Genomic DNA, 18,814 nt, shown 5'->3' on the forward strand with positions numbered 1-18,814 from the left:
GCCTGGGTGCACGGGTGCAACGGATTGGTATCTGGTAGTATATTATTAGTCGGAAGATTACATTTATTTTTATTTTTTGCCAAGAATCACAGTTAAGTAACACTTTTCCGGGCTTTCCGGGTTCTGGATCTAACAACATAAAACAACTCAATAACAATAATTCTTTATTACAAAATTAATATGGCCTTTTTTCCTCGGCTTTTTTGGGGTGCTTACAATATCCGATGCTAAGTCAGCCGTCTTCAGGTGTACCGCTGTAGCGCTCCTGAGATGACCTAATTCCAACCACTTCGAGAACGCATCTTCAAACACTAACAATATAGTGTTGCCATTTTTTGATAGTGGAATAGGTCTGACGGAATCAGCGCAGAGAAATGCCATCGTCTCTGCCACCTATCTCTTCAACATACGACCTCTACTGTTGACTACTGTCTACGAAAAGTTTCTAGTGGCCCAAATGTTTGTAGAGTTGCCATTTTCCTCGACAAAGTCTATGAACTTGGCGATCCTGGCCGTCGCGACCTATTTGCAGGGGGACTCGGCCACCACTGCTTTCTGAAAGGTCTCAGCAGTCACAACATTTAGCTTGCCCCGTTGGTAATGGGCATCGAACTGGCATCGCTGAAGTTTCAGTTCTAACCGTGAGATCCTACAAGAAGGGTTCTCGATTGAGTTGAGCCATTTGAGTGCCAGATAATCCGTGATTACATCGAAGCGGTACCCCTCTAGGAAGCAACGCAACTTCGTGATTGACTACACGATCGCCAACTCCGTGGCGGAATAGTTCACCAGGGCCTTCAAAAACTTTCAACTCGCATAGCCAATCACCCGTTCCTGCCCCTCTATCGTCTACTGACACACTGCACCGAGACCATCTCCTACCCCTCTTCAGGGACGCCGTCAGTTCGTGTACCTGAGTTGCGGAATTGGGCGCGAAACACCTGTACCATGAAGCCATCTAGAGACACTGTCACAGCTCATTGTAATTGGTCGGGGCCCTAAGGTTACGGAACGCCTTAACTTTCTCCGGATCGGCACGTATCCCCTCCACGCTTATTACGTACCCAATAATTCTCGACATTTTGTTCTCGGGCCGCCCGAATCTTCAGAACGTCATCTATATAAGTGAACGCATGCGGCTCCTTTGACCATTTGCCGATTACAGACCAAATGGCCTCATCCGCCATTGCGACAAACCCTTCCCCGGACGTGTAAACGCAGTACGTTCCCTACTGTCGGCTACCATCGGTGTCTGCCAGTATCCGTACTATAAATCTAGTGTATAAATATATCGGGCATTGCGAAGCCACTCAATGATGTGGTTGATCATAAGGATGGGGTAAGCATCCGGAATGGAGTGCGCATTGATTTGTCGGTAGTTTATGATCATGCGCCGTTCACCAGTCTTTTTCTTGATTAAGACGATTGGTACAATGGTTCCAGTTCACTTTACGCCTCATCTCCACCAAACACCAATCCAAGCACATATGGCTTTGGCTGCTCCACTCTAGCAAGTGCTCCCGATCTCCTACTTCCGCCATTTTCTGGTATATTTCCGCCATGTCGCTCCCATGATCAGCGCAGGGCCGTTGCTGCTACCTTACTCGTCGGCTTTTGGGATCCTCATGGGCTCTGTCCTCCTCCGAACAAAGCTCTTCCTTCCCATATTTTTTACTGTTCTCTCCGTTCGGTTGCCGAGCAAGAGCCTTTTTTTTTTTCTTTTTTTGTGTGGTGGAAACGTGCTTTAATCGCTTTGCAAATACATATTTTTGTTGTGTTGTACATATTTTAATTTTGCTTTTGCGCTATCGCTTAGGCGCGCTTCCAACAATAACTAAAATATTTTTTGTTTGTTTTTGTTTTGTTTAAGTTTTGAAAATACCCTTAATATATTAATATAATTATTATATTTTATGTGTGTTCTGTTCTCAGCGCTCACTTGGGATGCCTTTATTTTGTATAGTAATTAGTTGTGTGTGTGTGTTTGTGTGTGTAGCATGACCACCATTTGAAAGAAGTAGTTATATGTTTTCGTTCACTTGCTTCTACTTCAGTTCGGTTGTATGTGTGTTTTCTTTTTAATAAGTGTGTGTTTGTGTTTTGGGTTTGGTTGTGGTTTAGGCAGATGCCGCAACTTCACCAGATTTCTTGGCCTGCTCAGCACTGGCACCGGCAATGGCCACCTCCTCAAAGTTCTCGAGCAGATCGGGTACATCATCATCGCCAGCATCCGCAGCAGCGGCGCCGGCAGCAGCATCACCAGCAGCACTGCTCTTATTGGCAATCTCTGATGCGATCTTCTTCAGCTGATTGATGTCCTGGGGACCCAATTGCGTCAATATGCCGGGCAGCATTTCCGAGATCGTCTTGTTCTTGCCATGACCGGTTATGGCGAACGTGTTCGTTGGCAGCGATGCCTGCGCCTTCGGATTGTTAAAATGGATGACGGTGCTGTCATTTTTGATAATGTTCACTTCCTCAATACCGGGTATGGTATTGACCGAAAGTTTTTTCAACGATGATTGCAACTCCTTGTCGTCGGTTGCCGTGGTGGAGTGCACAATCTTCTTCTTGCGGCGTGGGGTACCCTTGCCGCCAATGCGCCTGCAATTTCTTAAGCTTCTCTGGATTCATTTTTGATTTTACTATAATTTAGCACAGAGCTTAGCCCGAAAAACACGTGCGCCCAGTTGTAGTCAAATGTCAAAAAAAAAAGAAAAAAGCCTTCTTTCGTCTTTTCGCCCGAGGCTAGCATCCCAGGTTGGTGCCATCACCGTTTTTAATACCAGTTCGGCGTGGCCGCACCGCATTGTTGGGCTAATCGCACAAAGGATGATATAGGCTAGCATGGGGCATGATGAGCATCGGCATGCTGATCACTTTCCTCGCTATGCCAACTTCTAACCACTTGGCTTTCCCTACTTCCAGTTTGGATCCGTCTGCCAGACGAATGAAGGACTGCACATTCTGGGCCCTCCCTTAAATCGGCCACTTGCGCGAGCAATCTTAACTAATGAAGCTGCGAGTGGCCCGGTGTCGATTGTCGCAGGCGTCGTCAGCACGACAAACTTGACTGTTGCGACGATACGATGGTCGTTATTGGTACTTTCGTCTGTAGTTCCTTATCGCCTTTTCTTCTTATATTGTTTTGTTGATTTATTTATTTGTACACCCCTTTTTTCCGTTTTGTTTTTAATTCTCTTTTTTCTTTTTTTTAAACACAACAAAAGATATAAATAAAATAAAATAAAAAAGACCACACCTCTGTCACAATTTAAGTCACTTCGATGTTCCTTGTTTATTGCCGTTCATATCCACTATTCACGTAGTATTTTTTATACCCTTACAGAGGGTGCTATAATTTTGTCTCGAAATGTGCAACGCATAGAAAGGAGACATCTCCGACCCCATAATGTATATATATTCTTTATCAATATAAACAGCCGAGTATATATACCCATGCCCGTCCGTGTGTCTCTCGTTTTGTCTGTTTCTATGCGAACTTATCTCTCATTTTTAAAGCTATCGTCTTCATGAACGATCAGTCGAAAAGTAGGTTGATATATGAAAAACTTCTTTGTTTATTAATGTAGCTTGACCAAAATTAGGCATTTATTAGTTTTAATATGCTTTTCATATATATTCAAAATCTTATCTTATCTTATATAGCTTACCACTATATTACATAACTGCATTAGGAACCATCGGTCGAAAATTAAGTGTTTGCTTGCATAACGTTTTTTGTTTTTCAAGATTTCTTGACCAAACTTGGAATGTATAAGTTTCACTCAAAATTTTGTCTACATCGGACCACTATATCATATAGCTGCCATAAGAATGATCGGTCGAAAATGAGGTTCTTGTATGAAAATTTTTTTGTTTTTCACAATATCTTACCAATACTCGGCATTAACTATTTTCCCTGCATTTCTTAGATGCGAGCTAAGCATTATAAGCGTTATGAAAGGGTTCGGTCTGGAAGCGTATTCAATCTTTGGCGTGCCGAAGATAGCCCTTCTTTCTCTTTATTATTATCATTTTTAATATTATTGCAATAATTATTATCATCTCTCTATACCTTTCTTCTTGGCCCTTCTTTATTATCTCATAATTGTTCGCTTTTAATTTCTTGTTCACTTATTATTATTCATTATTTTATAGTTCACTTTATTGCTCATTTAAAAAAAAAAAACACAGGCTACCGCAAATTTGGCACGCCCCTTGTAAAGGTCCAGCATTTACAAGATATTTGTAAATTTTCCGTGAGGCTTAGGAAGGGAGGACTGTTGCAAATTCACTACGCACGTATACACACAGGGTATAACGTCATGTGCTTCGAAGAGCTGCTTGAGCTTACCTCTAAGGCAAACACAGACATCGATACCTAAGAATTAATAGAACACGAATATCGAATGCCAGGATTGTTCTCACGGACGTCGGGACGAACCCTCCATTAATTACTAACTCAATACACGGGTGCGAACCGTGCGCTCGCGTCAATCGCTACGAACTTTCACAAGTAGAAGTTGTGCTCTTCCGGAGAAGCGATTATCAGCTGATTAGCAGCGCACAGTTGCTGCGACCGGTGGCCGTTACATTTAAAACTGATCTTACAACGTATAATTCATATAACTTGGCTCCTTGCCCCTAACTTTAATAACTTCAAATGTCTCCATGCTTTTCCTAAAATTAAAGTTAATACAACTATGCTTATATACTATAATTATGATTTTGATCTGTGGGCTAGCCTTGGTAGCCACTTCACAATGTTCAGATTTAATGCTGTGTTGTTTCGTTTTTCGTGACGGCGGGCATTAATAATATATCCGAGCCGTATTTTATAATAATATGTCCGAGCTTAATTTTAAAAGTGATTATTTACTCTTACTAAAAAGTAACTATAATTTACTGTTGTTTATTAACCTTACTTTTTTTCTTTGAAGGTTTTCTTGTATATTTCTTTCTAATGGCCGCATTTTCTTGGATGAATATTACATGTTTCGACATATGGAAGACTTTTGGGTAAGAAAATTTAATTTTGATAGTTTCCCCACTTTGATCCATTTATAAACATCAACAAACACATTTTTTTATGTAACTGCCCTTTTAGAAAACACCATGTGCAATTTTCGAACTTTGTTTAATTTATTAAAATTCCTGGTAGAGAAAGTTATGGAAGTGTTAATAGCAGCATGTTGCATACGATATCACTACTCTGCTAAACGTAGCTCTCTGACTTTTGTGAGAAGTTATATCTTTAGCAACTAGAACTAGCAATTGCTTACGGCTGATAGAATCTTGCACATTTCTCAAAATTTAGGTCTATACAGCTTCGTTTAAATGCAAAGATGTACTCCTACGGTAGCCTCGGAAAATTACATAAATAAAGTTTTTGGACTGCTGGTGTAATAAATCTATTTGCATTTACATATTTGTTATCCCATTTAGTAATTAATCCCTGTATGTACATTGACCGTAATCATATATTTGGAAGTGGTTTTTCTGAATACAGACGGGCTAAAACTTTCAACTTACTAAACATTTTGTAGTTTACCATATATATTTCTGCTATAATATATATCACCGTAATTGTATCCCCGAAGTTAGTAAGTGATGGCTTTGGTGCTAAAGAACACAAAGATGCAAACATATCCCTTGGTAATAACTCAGGCACGACCTGTTTAATTTTGAATCTTAAAGGTAGGGCCGCGAAAATGTAGCTCTCTCAACAGGTAAGTCACCCATGTGCTGCGTTTGTAATTTTCTTCGTTAGATTATGCAGTTTTTGCAGGAGTTGATCGTGGAATTGATCAACACCTTTAGGTTTTGGATCTAGTACTGTGATCGTATTAGAGCATCATTAGCTGATATCCTCCATGCAGAGATAGATATCTCTAGATGAGCTTACGCGGTCAAGAGCCACGAATATACACATGTGTATGGCATTATTATCGGATGTCGCTCAAAGTAGCTGAGTGCCTCAGATGCTATAACAGAACCACATGGTCGAAAAATCCCTTAGCTATCAAGAAAAGCATTTAGGTGTGAAAGTGAAGTTAGGGAAGAGCTCTTTTTTGGCGTTTCTTTTCTCTTTTTTCGATTGTTCTGGTCGGTGCCACCACAGCTCGTCGTTTACTAATTCGTGTGGTGGTATTGTCCAGAATTGTTGCATCTGCATCATAATCAATGGCCCACTCCAACCGATCCCCAGTAAGAAACTACAAAAAAGTAACACGCGATTAAAGTAAACCTCTCAAACACAGCTACCTCATTCTCCTTGCTAAAACGCTTCTCAAAGTTCACTTTTAGCAAGCTCACCTTGTTAGGTTAGCAGATTTGCGCTCGGATCATCTATGTGGACATTTACTGGAGTCGGTGTCCTGACCGGAGCCAGCCATCATTCTGTATTGAACAGTTTGGCAGTCTGTGACAAGACCTCACGTTTGGATACGGACTGCCTGGTTTTCAGCTCGGATTGGGTAAAATTTTTATTCCGAGAATCTGCGTCGAACAGCCCGCCCCGATTTCTAAGAAATCAGCCCGAATCCGGTGGTCCTTGGGAATAGCTCCAAGCAACTCCTTTTTATTGGAAGATAAAAATCGAAAGTTCAGCCCGGCAATTTTAAGCAGATTGAATGGCAAAACCTGCTATCGATTTTGAATGGGCTCCCGCCAACACATCGTCGACATACATATGGCTTGTGGTAGCAACGTACATCATTGGATGGAATTGATGTAATACCCGGATTGTCAAGAAAGGAGCACAGCTATCACCAAATAGGACCAGGCTTAGTTCATAGTCGAGAAGCTCATTATCCTTTCTTCGGAACAGCATTCACTGATAGGACGTGTGTTAGGAATGCACGAGGATTTGCCGATACATTTTTGTAATGTCGGCGTTGAATGGCTTGAATGGTTAAGTCGGAAGATACAATCCATATTACTGGATCAATGCGTCGTACTGTTCTCTTAGAGGGGCAATTTTTAAAAAAAGATTTTCGTTGAGAAGGAAATATGATGGTGCGATGAAGGTTGAGTAGCCCAACTGGATATGCCTGAATGGCACTTGGTCGTCTGCCATTTCCATCCTTCCTGGTCGTCTGCTGGAAGTTCTTCTCACAAATTAAGTCGGCTTCCTTTCCTAAGTGATATCCTTTACCTTCGAAAATGTTGCGAGAAGCTTCTTTAGTCTCGCGTTTGGATAAGGCGAAATTAGAGTTGGCAGTGGTTTTAGGGCCCTATATAGATCAAGCCGAAAATCGTTTCTTGACCCATGAAATGTCGGTTCATCGGACAAACATCTGCATTGTTAATATCAATATATGTATTGAAGCCCACACGGTACCGCGTGTTTGCGTTTTATCTTCGGAGTCTGTTCTGCTGCAAGGACGTGACAAAGGGCCATAAAAAATTAAACAATAAAAAAATAATTGGTAACAACATACAGCGAGCCGCTGCGCACTCACCCAGTTAGCGCCTAACAAAGTACCACGCGCATTTTTGTCGATAGATCTTTGTCGATTGGTATACTCTACTACAGCGGCAAATAAGGTGGTCACAAAATTGACAAGTCGTCTGCGTTGCCGTGCTGGCATGAATCCAACCAGTGGCAATGCCAATAGACCACCCCTGCAAGTGAGCGCTGAGATCAGCAACGAACCCACAACGAATAACAAGAGGCTGTCTTGAACGAACGAGGTAGGCCCACTAAATAATGACGTCGCTATGTCGTCGAGTTCCTCAATAGCCAGCCGCTTAGCAACTGCTGCCAACAAATACTCCTCGTTGATGTCTCCAAAAGGTATTTTAGTTTCACCTACTTACCCTTTAATGGGTGCCCAAAATCCCAGAGACCCCTGTGACACCCCACATGCTGCCGTTAGTATCCATACCAACCCCTTTGATGCTTTAAAAACGAACAACGGCGTGGCTGACTGATTCAATCTCAGGCTAAGAAATTCGAGAAGCGCGAGGTCTAAGACTGCAAGTCCCCACCTGCCACACGCCGTAAACAGATCAAGGCTGACTCCAGTCAAGTCCGCACACATGCTCTCAACAGATATGCCCTCTTGACACAACCCGATGACGATGAAGATATGCAGACTGACGAATCAGAGGTCGATCAGGTAAACTCAGCCCAAGAAGGTAACGAAATAGAAAACTTGGCAGTCTAATGATGTCCCAATACCAGCATCAGCTCTTCCGTACCCGACCAAAGGGAAGAAGAAGCCGCCTCCCTTAGTCATGAATAGCATCGACACCACTCTGAAGGACCTACCAATGCGCGCGCTCCTTTTGTAACGTAGATTCTCAACGCCACGTTAAGGACGCAACACTTCCCTGCACAGAGGAAGTTAGCGAGGCTCCATATGATCCCTTAGTTGGGCAAGCCTGAATATGAGCCTGAGTCATATTGGCCGATCTTACAAGATCTTGATTGTCGCCCGGCTTGCAAGGCTTATGGATTGCATGACCATCCTTCCTGATCACCAATTTGGGTTCAGGGGAGGGCATGGCGCTGTTGAACAAAATAAGTCTCCCCGCCCCCTTCCTTCTATTCCTACACTCTATCTATTGGAAGAAAAGTTTGAAGTTGAAGTTAGGAAAGGAATCGCAAAGCAGCATAATAGGTCCTCTTCCTTGCAATTTGTACACGGCAGTCATTCCACTCCGGACAACCTTAATGAGTTTGAAACACGAGGCACACACCTGATAACCACATTTGCCAATGACGTGGCAATATTTTACTCCGCCCACTGCGAGTATGAAGTAAACTTATGGGGTCCAGGAATACATTCACCTGCTTGAGAGCTTGGCTTGATGGAACATCAAGCCCAATGCCACGAAGCACCAGGCAGTTAACTATACACTGAGGCGTGGCAAGTCTCGTGCAGTCTGGATAGATGGCAGACTCCTTCATCCTAGCAGAAGCGATAAGTACCATGGAAATGTACTGGATAAGAGGCTTAGCTTTTGAGCGCACATCGACGGCCGTCTTAAGCAGTGCCGCTGTAAAATGGATAAGGCCAACTGGCTTCTAATTCCCAAAAGCTCATTGGCACTTTGTGAGAAATTCTACTTTGCACGAAAACCTTAGAATGGCGGAGAGAGCCAAGTCGTAGCATTCTCCAACCGGTACAACGAACGCTTGCAACGACACTGCAACCGGACAGCAGGAGACCTCATGGGGAGGTGGGTAGTCAGGAAGCTGACGAGAAAATCGTTTAAGGACCTTCTCCAACTACGACAGAGGAAACGTCCCGGAGTCTTCCGATAACCTACGTGATGATGCGGCTTTATTCAAATAAGCCGCTATTGACCCCGTTTTCCACGATAAAGCCTGAGGACCCAACCAGGCCTGGCCTGGTTAGGTAAACACCTAAGATAACTGTGTTGTCATAAAAATATATTTCTTTTTACTCAATACAAAAAAAGTTTATAAAAAAAAAAAACAAAAAAGAGGGACACGTATGTTGGGATAGCCGCCACTGAATTATATGGACGTCTATCTGCGAGCTCCTTTAAAAAGAAGGACCGGCTAATTTGAACTTGAGAATTGCTATCTAAGCATTCTGGGGGATAGTACCATATATGACGGCAAACTCCTGCTAGATTTGGAAAAACGCACCCAGAGGTTTCAATATCATCCCTCGACCTGACCGGACAGCCAATATTAAAATTGCATAGCTTTTAAAGTCGGGCCGCAATAGCTTGATTCACACCGGAGACCTATGCGTCAACGGGTTGATATGGAAGTTTAACCCTTCTGAATTACCGCTCAGATGTAAAGGTCGCTACTGAGCGAGTCATTTAGTGCCCGATCAGTATAGTTCGTGTCTAAATGTCACACTTCTATTACAGCTGTGCCGAGGAAAACGTCCTGGGAATTTGCACATCGTTTTGAACGGTAGCTGTAGTGTATTACCGGAGGAGGGTTCAGATCTTTTGGTGTCGTGGAAACGATTGGACTTGTGGACCATCCTAATGGAGCAGCGTATTGCGAAGTCCCTTGCAAGTGTGACAACTATGTGCGAAGCGGTTCAAGCACAACTTTTACTGCTTGATAACTGACACTCTTTCGGGACCGGCCATTTGTAGGAAGCGTGGACACAGACGCATAGGTTGGTTTTCCTTCTGAAACAATTTGAAATGTTGGGACATTGTAGTTAGCGCTGCTTCGAAGGTTTCTACATGGCTGGCTTCTTTTATCATTGGTTTAAGTCGGGATGGCGTTTTTGAGATAAACCGAATATCCTCTATCAGAGACGACTAAATTCATTTGGGACTATTGTGTTATCTCTGCCTTATCATGGGTTAATTGTTATCATTACTATAGCTCTACCTTAAGCAATTTCGAGGAGCGAAAAATAACTTTCAAATAAGGACACTGTTTTGCTTCAAATTTACCTAGTCACTCAGTTATTGAAACAAAATCATTCAGTGCCATTTCAGAAGACTTCTGCATGTTTTGCTTACTCAGCCGGCTATTTCTCGGGATAATATTTTTTGCTGGAAATGGGCCATGAGTTTTCCAAAAACCACTCTTGGTAAAGTTAAAGGTCCCTTTGAATCTGTAAGTCGTTTTTTGATTTATTGATCACTTTGTTTTAAACGGGTGTTCAACTGGGAAAACATTTTAGAGCATACCGTAGATATTTTATCTATAATAATAAGTATTGGGTCCATTAACCTTGAATGCAAAGTATTTTCTAAATCATTGGTTAAAGCCCTCAAATCGGATCCCGATTAACCATGATTCCATGATTAACATGGAAAACATAAATACAGTGTTGACCCACTGGTTCTGAAAAGCAACGTTACCTGTTGGAGCACACAATAGGATTTTAGAAGAAATTGGAGGACTTTCTGCCGTACCCTTGTACATTACGGACAAAGATTAAAAAAGAGCTAACATTAGTCGACTCTTTCTGACACCCGCACCACCTCCAACAAATTCATAGAAGACGGATGTGTTTTTGGCATTTTGCAAAACATGTAAAAAATATGTTTTCTACTTTAAATTAACTGACCTGACTATATCTGCTAAACTTTCAGCTGAACTTATAGCTGAAAGTTTTATTATTCGGACAATGTTGTCTTCTAAGTCTATATTCTATTAATATTTAAGACATTTAATTGACGATTTATTTCTGGCACTCCTAATACGCGAAATGTATCATCTACTACTTCATGATTTTCAACATTTTCCTCATTTTCTACCTGTTCTGCATTTTCAAGAGCATGCTGAAGCTCACTATCATCTTAGCTATTATATTTCCTTCGATTGCTCTCGATTAACTCCTGATTTTGGCCACAAAGCGATTCGCAGCATCTCGTTACTAGTTCTACATTTTCATCGCTCCATGAGACATACAACATAACAAGTTCTCTAAAATAATTTCTCCTATCAATATTAATATTAAATCTCCAATACCTGATTATACTAGGAGTGTGCCTCTTTTTTACATAGCAACTACCATCGCGAAATGCGTAATCTAACTGTTGGGAAGTCCTTGGCGTTTCGATGTCATCAGCATCATCTATATATTTGCGTGACCCACTATGCCTTTTGCTAAAACTATAAGAAGCAGCAAATCAGTTAGGCATAAACTATCTAAAGCGTTGGGTCGCTAAACATAATGGTCTATAAGTCCTATCTCAAATATTTCTTCGGGTAAGTTTCGCAACTATTGCCTAGAATTCCTTTACCCAACCCGATACTCTGATAATGCAGTATTGATGAAAACCGCAGCAATACAGCTTTCGGACAAAGGCATTCATAAACAGCAGTAAACGGCTTCCTGGGCGGATATTTCCGTACCCGAAATAAATTTATATATACCTATAAGCTGTAACTATTGCTTTATAGTTACATTGCCCCTGCTAATCTCGCTTACAATTTCTCGCATTAGCATTGAAATTCCACTCTATGATTTGTTAATATAATTAACGACGTAACTGCAGCAAGCATAGGGATCTAATATAAACTAGATATATATTGGCTCGCTGCAGTAGAAGTAGATGAGTATTATAAGCGTTAAGCGTAATTGCTGCGAATGATCGCTTTAAATAAATTTTGGGCTTCTTAATACTTGACCTGAATGCATTCATATAACATTCATAACTTAAGTTAAGCTGATCGTTGGACCAAAAGTTATTGAAATTGCTAAGGTAGTCTATGGTTTCACGATCAAACGGATATTTTTAAATGCCCTGAATCTTTTCTAAACTTTTTTGGTGCACATCTTTATTTTCAGCATCATCTTCTAATGGGAATAGAATTTCTCTTTGGGGCATGGGAGGGTATGGAATACCAAATCCACATAATTCTTGTGCCCTAACTTCTCGCCTACATGAGTGCCCGTGATTGTGAGCTTGATACTCCAAAAATGAAGTCACATCCAGGTTATTGGTTTCAGTTGTGATAAGCTGATAAATAAAAGACTTCATAGACGGAATGCTTGTCTCATCAGTCAAGCCAACCTTCAAGGCATCTTTAAGCCAAAACATGCCATGGATGTGGAAGGTGCCTTTTTGCTGAAACTCAACTCGCCAATAATACTTAATAACCTTGTCAATGCCAGAAACACCGCCTTCCTTTTTCATTAGTTTTAAAAGCCTGCCTATAACTAAAATCAAAATACCTAGCGGAAGTAACAAGGTCAGCTCTAATTAGACAGACTTTAGTGTGAAAAGTTAAATTAGCTGCTAATTCTTCAGAAATTTCTAACCTATCTACATTCTAAGAAAGTAAAACTATCTAGTATCTGCTGCCGAAAAGGTTATAAAAAACGTCGGAAGACCAATCTGCCTAATCATCGCCATGACCTTCTTCTTTTCTGCGCACCAATGAGCAGGTGAAGTGCGAATACTTTTCAAAACCCTATAGCCGTCATTATGACGGCTTGTGCTGCCGTAATGCCTTGTGTGGTGCTGTGCTTACGCAAGAAATGGAGGTATTGCTCCTTATATTATTAATTTCTAATTTTTTATAATCGAGAATTAATTTATCTTTTTTACAACCTTTACTAGCAAAGTTTTTAAGTTCTGACCTAACTATGGTTGTAAAACTATCTGGACACTTTCTTCTAATGCCAATAAAAATCGTTGGGAAGGCCAGCTCCTCCGAATCCCAATCCTCGATCATGTCTAAAGGACGCTGACCCCCTTCTGGAGCTATAACTATTCTTTGCATGGCAATATTTTCGACAGGGACGTTTTCTAACAATGTTTCCTGGCCTCCAGTATTAACATCTTCTTCTACACTGTTCTGCTCATTCAAGGAGGCTTGAGCACATCCTTCTACTAGTTGTTATGTCCCTGTCATCAGCAGATGCAACAAACAGAAATTCGTGAAACGAGAAGCTTCACAACCACTGTACGTTAACAGTAAACTGAGAAATTTGATTGCATCAGCTTTTTTAGAGGGCCTAATGGTTTCAGCCATGAACTCAAGGCTATATTTCATCCTACGTTTGAGATGAGCCTGCACTACCTCGCTCTCCTTAAACGCCCTCGGAAGGGTTACAGCATTGGCTACACGAACTGCTACATGGACCACTGCTCCTTTAATTGCATTTTGTCGACCATATCCGAAAGACCTAATAATCATAACATGAAAGGCGTGGGGAAATAAGCATTCTCTCTAAAGGCGTCAAGCCTTTCAAACATACTGGCAGATTGGGAAAATCTAGTCCATTTGTTATAAAAGCCTTTGGTTTTTTGACAATTAAATGCCGCAACTACATGTTTTGCAAAAACTATGTTTACTATTGATAGAGGGAAATATAGAGGATTGATTAAAACTATTTGAGCTTGCTTCGACATTACATTTCCTTTAATAACGAGAATCACGAGAAATTTTGTCCACTTGATGTGGAAACCATAAGCCTTTGCAACAAAGGCAAAACTGGTCGGGACCCTGCTTAACTGTTCTATTGAAGGCAGCTATCAGACCATCTCAGTTATACCTAATATATGGAGAAATTCTATCCTCTGGAAAACTATTCGCACGTTCTTCCCTTTTCCTGGTTGCATTTCGCATATTTTCTGCTTTCCTATTACCTATATAACTCCTGTACTGGCTTACTCGTTGTGACAAACTTCATGTGGAGTCAAAAGCGTCCTGTCGCGCTTGAAATCGATCACTTCGCCTTACACTTGTATTACGTGCTTGCTCAATTATTCTCCGAATTTGATTTTCTCTAACCTGTGACCTTGGATTCCCCTCCGTAGCCAAAATTACTCGTTCTATGTTCTGTCGGTGGCGAGCTCGCCGAATATTGTCTCGTCCTTATTCGTCGGTCCTATAAACTGGGTCTAGTTTACGTCTCAATCGGTCTTCAGTATTTTTACTCGTCTGTTGCCTGTTGCGTAACTAGTGGATTAGCTTGTCGAGTAAAGTGGTTTTAAATTCCAGACATGGTCCTCAGATAAGCTATACGAGATACTCCCCAGGATTCAAATTTACTGCCCTACTCAGCGGCCACCGCATGGGAGGCAGATTTTCATCTTTGACGAGCACTATGTCATTGACGCACAACGCTTGTGTTTGAGTACGCCATTTAGCTCGCTGTTGTAGCAAGATGAGATACGCTTCACGCCATCGAGCGCTGAACACCAGACAGAGCAAATGAAAAAAATATATGTGAAAATGATAAATTCTTTGTGTTCTCTAATGGTCGTTATAAAGAAAAAGCTCTCATGTCAAAAAGAAAAAAACAAATAATCTGTATGTTGGATGATCGTTATGCTTATTATCTATGCAGATTATAGTGAAACGCAACATAATAGCTGAGCAGAAGCTTGGGCGAAAGTTTGTATGTATGCTTATCAGCTGAGCTTACAATGTGGTTGCGCCAACACATTTAACCTAACATATGCAATTATGCACGCATGCTTACGCCGGATGCGCCGTACTTACAAGTCGTCGAGTCAATCGATGTCAGCAGGCCTGTTGACGTTGATGATGATTTGCTAAATGTGCATTAAGTTATGAATGTGCTGATTGCTTCGTGGTTAAATTAAATTAGATTAGTAGATAGATTAGTAGACCAAATTATAATTTTAATCATTTCATTTACGTGAGGATACTAAAAATAGTTCCGCATCGTATTCCGTAGCAAGACATGGAGTGAACACGCTATTAGATGGACCAAGTTATTGGGCCTCGCAACTGAATCTGCCCTTACGAAACCTGGAGGGCTTCCTGGATTAGGCACTGTCAAACTGCATGGAGACGATTTGTTTCTTTTTCTAGGTTTTGTCGAGGCCTAGTCCTAGACGATATTATGAATCTTAGTGACTCATAACTGGCCTTAGCCCAGACAGGGTTGGCCACGTGCTATCTTCGGACCGGCAGCAATCACCACTTTCACACCGAAAATATGACACGGAAAGTAGTGATGCCAAAATTGCAACGGTACTCTTAAACACGTCGAGAAAACACTTCAAAAAAAATACACCTTAAGAAAGAGTTTGGACGCTATTCTCTACATACCTTATATTAAGGTTATGTCCGTTAAAAGTATATTTTTAGAAAAACTTATTTGGGGCACTTCTGCACTTGACAACAGTAGATGTAGAAAAGAGCTAGGCAGCCCCCAAATGCAATGCGTGAGTGTGGCTTAATGACACATGCATAAAAGCTTTCCAATGCACACCTGCATATAAGCTTCCCAAAGCACAACCTACACCCGAATTAAACATCATATCACATGTTCTTGATCGCGCAGCATGAGAGCTTATGTTGATTCTACAGTCATGGCGGAAATAATGAGTATTGCGCATTCATTATTTTCACATTTCATTTTCTCGAAAAAGGGTGGAAAATGTTTTATGCTTCCCAAATATCTTTTACGTGGATTTTTCCTAACTCATTCGCATATCTTCGAGCAGATATACAGACGCGGTCCGTAATTCCAGTCGGTGCTAATTTGGCATTAAAATTGGTCGCTAAACTACTTAAACCAAATTTCTTTTGATTTCGATTTGCCCCATTTCAAATGAACGAGGTCTGGCTCGTAAATCATCTGTTCGCCGATTTTGCATGTATGCTTTTCGTAAATTCTTTTCAATGTCAGAACGAATATTTAAGAATTCATCGGTCCTTGGTAATGATACGGCACCCTCACTAAGTAAATGTAAATTTTTCATCAGTTTATAGTCTTGGCCGTGGGTAATCATATGTTAACCAAAGTCTATGAAGTATGGAGGCATTCCAATCGACTGGTGAATCGAATTTCTTAAAGCACAAATTATGCTACTGTAGGAATGGCCTGACGCAAATAAAATGCAACCGTTCTTGTGCGCGTCACTTTCAGAATGCTGTCGCAGATCATTTTTATTTCACCATCGTTCTCGTTTTTCTTATGCTCGTGTCAGAGCGAGAGTAAGAGCATCGAATGTTTCGCTCTCTGAGCGAAGCCTTCGATGTGATTACAGTTATATTTACAGTGGGACACTTAATGCTATATCACAGTAGAATCTTACATGCTAATTATTACTACAATTCGGCCGTTCTGACCGTTGAGTATCTCCTGATACTCGTTGACATACTTCTAGTTACAATATTACTTTGGCCATATTTACTTAGACAATTTTCTTTTCTTGATTTATTTTCGGTATTGTTTTGCTTGGTTTCATTTTTAGTTTTGTCATTTTCATTACATACATTATTTACATTATTGTTTTCTAAATTTATTTCTTCAGTTTCACTATCTGAACTGTTTTCTTCTTGTGTGTTGTTGTTAACAATATTTTTTCTACCGTTGAGCCAAGGTTTCATATTGTGTACTGCCCAAATTCCTGAATATGGTATTTGTGTTTGTTGAAAATTTTCTACGTCTTCTATAAAGTATCTATCATTATCTAACACCCTTGACACCACATATGGTCCTTTGAATTTAGGAATCAGTTTGCTTGATACTCCAGGTTGTGAATTAAAGTTTCGGACAACTACATAATCTCCTTTTGAGAATATTTTGGGAATTTGACGTTTTGCATCTATGTAACTTTTATTGTAGTCTTGTGTCTTTTGTTGGTTGACTTCTGCTTTCTTTCTGATTTCTCTTAAGTTTCTTATTGCTGTTTCTTGATTTTCTTCTATAACATTTTCGCTTAAGCTATTTATGTTAGTTCCTCTCTGTTTGACTCCAAATAACATAACGCTGGGGTATTCATTGATACTTCGATTCTTCGTGTTATTCATCGAGTGTTCTACTTTGTCCAACACCTTATGCCATGGTTCACTATTCTCTACATTTATTAGTTTTGCCATCATTGGGCCTAGATCTCTGTTCACTCTTTCCACTTGTCCATTGGCTTGTGGTGAGGCTGTAGCTATTTTTGTATGGCAAATGTTATTTGCCTCGATGAATTCATCAAATTCTTTGGACGTAAAACAGCTTCCTCTATCAGATATAATATTTTTTGGCCTACTATACGCTTTGAAATAATCCTTTAATGCTTCAATTGCTTCTTTCGAACTAGTTGTTTTTGTATCATATAGCCTAACAAATTTAGTGCATGCATCTATTATTACTAGTATATGTTTCTTTTTCGTGTATTTGCTATTGACTGGGCCATAGTGATCAATGTGAATTACTTCAAAAGGATTGGTTCCCTTTGGTATGGAATGTAGGAAACCTTCAGTTTTACCAGGTTTGTTAGAAAAGGTTATTCACTTAAGACAGTTTTTTACATGAACTTCTACTTTTTTCCTTATATTGGGAAACCAATAGCTTTTATTAACCAGATCAGTTACTTTATCAAATCCTACATGACCCATTTCGTCATGGTATTTATATAAAACATTTTCTTCCATGGATTCGGGAACACAAAACACTAGTCTATCACTTTTCTTTTTATATATAACACCATTGCGCATTTCATAGTGTTCACTTTCTTTTTCTGTAAGCATTTCTTTGAGCTTTTTTATTTTTTCATCTTTTCCTTGGCATACTATAAGATTTTCTTCGAACGTGTTAGTTTCAATTATTAGGATATTGTTGGTGCGACTTAATGCATCTACATGTTGCATTCTCTTCCCTGACCTGTGCTCGAGATCATAATCGTAGTTTTGCAGTTCAAGGGCCCATCTGGCAATACGTGGATTCAATTCTTTTTTATTTAGTGTTAGTGTTAATGAATTGCAGTCGGTTACTATCTTAAATTTAATGCCTTGTAAATAAACTCGAAATCTTTTGAGCGCATTTATGATCGCTAGGGTCTCTAATTCGAAGCTATGGTATCTTGACTCTACTTCTGTTGTTCGTTTTGAAAAGTAGAAAACAGGATGGAGTTTTCCATCCTTCTTCCTTTGTAACAGAATCGCCCCGTAGCCTAGAGAACTTGCATCGCAGTGTAATTCCGTTTCATCTCTAGGGTCATATATTGCTAATATCGGTGCTTCTATTAACTTATTTTTTAGTGCATTGAAAGCATCTAGTTCTACTTCTTTAAACTCAAACTTTTTATCTTTCTTTGTTAGATCATACAATGGCTTTGCAATTAGTGAAAAATCTTGAATAAACCTCCTAAAGTATGAGCATAGGCCGATAAAACTTTGAACTTCATGGACTTTTGTAGGTATGGGAAAAGATCGAATTGCTTCTAGCCCAGCTTCATTAGCCTTTATGCCATTTCCAGTGACAGTATAACCTAAATAATCAACTGAAGACTGCAAAAATTCACACTTATCGAGTCTAAGTTCTAGTTTGTTGTCTACAACACGTTTAAAAACCTCTCTGAGAATTTCTAAATGCTCATTTAAATCTTTTGTAGCAATCATAATGTCATCGAGGTAGATCACAAC

General features: G+C 40.3%; 1 pseudogene; it reads right to left on the reverse strand.

The window, feature by feature from the left end:
* Positions 1-1,821: 1,821 nt before the first annotated feature.
* On the reverse strand, positions 1,822-2,634 carry LOC135430154 (transcription factor BTF3 homolog 4-like; annotated as a pseudogene).
* Between the last annotated feature and the right edge of the window lie 16,180 nt (positions 2,635-18,814).

The sequence above is a fragment of the Drosophila montana genome, unplaced genomic scaffold, assembly GCF_035044405.1.
Source record: "Drosophila montana isolate Dmon_TW-CO22-7 unplaced genomic scaffold, ASM3504440v1 contig_2956_1, whole genome shotgun sequence".
Taxonomy (NCBI): Eukaryota; Metazoa; Arthropoda; class Insecta; order Diptera; family Drosophilidae; genus Drosophila; species Drosophila montana.